We start from the raw sequence: 2,403 nt of genomic DNA on the forward strand, positions 1-2,403 counted from the left end.
TGACTGCGATGTTGGGACATCTCTCGTTGACGGTAGAGGAGTCGACACCGACTCTGATAGAACGCGTGGTCAGGGAACAGCGCGGTGATCCATTACTCGCTCGATACATGGATCACATTGAGGAATATAGCCTGAAGGGCTATCGCATCGACGAGCAGGGCGCGTTGCGACTTGGGAACCGACTATGTGTGCCCGATGATCTAGAGCTGAGACAGGAGATTTTGTCAGAGGCTCATCAGTCGAGGTTGGCGATACATCCGGGGGCGATCAAGATGTATCAGGGTCTACGACACTGGTATACTTGGCCAAGGGTCAAGAGGGATGTAGCGGACTACGTAGCAAGATGTCTCACTTGCCAACAGGTGAAGGCAGAGCGACAGATGCCTGGAGGAAAGCTACAACCACTGGAGATACCCGAATGGAAGTGGGATTCGATCGCCATAGACTTCGTGGTCGGGTTACCGCTCACGCCCAGCAAGAAAAACGCCATTTGGGTAGTCGTGGACCGACTAACTAAATCCGCTCATTTCATCCCCATCCGGCAAGAGTATCCGATTGAGAGGTTGGCACAGATTTACATCGATGAGATCGTGCGTCTACATGGGGTTCCGAACGAGATCATCTCAGACCGAGACGCCCGATTCACATCACGTCTGTGGAAGGCGATACAGGAAGCTCTGGGGACGAAGCTCAAGATGAGCACGGCATACCATCCCCAGACAGACGACCAGTCGGAGCGAACGATACAGACCCTGGAAGACATGCTCAGAGCATGTATTATGGAGTGGGGAGCTCCGTGGGATCGGTACTTGACATTGTGCGAGTTTTCGTATAACAACAGCCATCACACGAGCATCGGAGTGTCTCCATACGAGGCCTTGTACGGGAGACCGTGCAAGACTCCATTATGCTGGATAGAGATCGGAGAGCGTCGCGAGTTTGGCCCGGAGATTGTAGAGGAGACTACGGAGGTAATACGGAGGATTCGCACCCATATGAAGACGGCGCAGGATCGACAGAAGTCATATGCCGATCAGCGACGTCGAGACTTCGAGCTCGAGGTCGGGGATTACGCCTTTCTCCGAGTACAGGCGATGCGGGGCCATGCCAGGTTCGGACAGAGCGGGAAGCTGAAGCCGCGCTACATCGGACCTTATCCCGTGATCGCGAGAGTGGGAGCTGTTCCATACCGTCTTGGGTTACCGCCGGAGTTGGGCAACATTCATGATGTGTTTCACGTGTCAATGCTACGAAGGTACGTAGCAGATCCTTCTCACGTGCTACAACCCCAAGAGTTGGAGTTCACGGAGACTACACGTTTCCGCGATGAGCCGCTGCAGATCGTGGACCGGAAGATCAAGAAGCTGCGGACGAAAGAGGTGCCACTCGTGAAGGTCTTTGAATCCTCCGTATTACCTCCGTAGTCTCCTCTACAATCTCCGGGCCAAACTCGCGACGCTCTCCGATCTCTGTCCAGCATAATGGAGTCTTGCACGGTCTCCCGTACAAGGCCTCGTATGGAGACACTCCGATGCTCGTGTGATGGCTGTTGTTATACGAAAACTCGCACAATGTCAAGTACCGATCCCACGGAGCTCCCCACTCCATAATACATGCTCTGAGCATGTCTTCCAGGGTCTGTATCGTTCGCTCCGACTGGTCGTCTGTCTGGGGATGGTATGCCGTGCTCATCTTGAGCTTCGTCCCCAGAGCTTCCTGTATCGCCTTCCACAGACGTGATGTGAATCGGGCGTCTCGGTCTGAGATGATCTCGTTCGGAACCCCATGTAGACGCACGATCTCATCGATGTAAATCTGTGCCAACCTCTCAATCGGATACTCTTGCCGGATGGGGATGAAATGAGCGGATTTAGTTAGTCGGTCCACGACTACCCAAATGGCGTTTTTCTTGCTGGGCGTGAGCGGTAACCCGACCACGAAGTCTATGGCGATCGAATCCCACTTCCATTCGGGTATCTCCAGTGGTTGTAGCTTTCCTCCAGGCATCTGTCGCTCTGCCTTCACCTGTTGGCAAGTGAGACATCTTGCTACGTAGTCCGCTACATCCCTCTTGACCCTTGGCCAAGTATACCAGTGTCGTAGACCCTGATACATCTTGATCGCCCCCGGATGTATCGCCAACCTCGACTGATGAGCCTCTGACAAAATCTCCTGTCTCAGCTCTAGATCATCGGGCACACATAGTCGGTTCCCAAGTCGCAACGCGCCCTGCTCGTCGATGCGATAGCCCTTCAGGCTATATTCCTCAATGTGATCCATGTATCGAGCGAGTAATGGATCACCGCGCTGTTCCCTGACCACGCGTTCTATCAGAGTCGGTGTCGACTCCTCTACCGTCAACGAGAGATGTCCCAACATCGCAGTCAACTCAGCGGCGTTGCT

Source organism: Tarenaya hassleriana, unplaced genomic scaffold (assembly GCF_000463585.1).
Source record: "Tarenaya hassleriana unplaced genomic scaffold, ASM46358v1 Cleome26, whole genome shotgun sequence".
Taxonomy (NCBI): domain Eukaryota; kingdom Viridiplantae; phylum Streptophyta; class Magnoliopsida; order Brassicales; family Cleomaceae; genus Tarenaya; species Tarenaya hassleriana.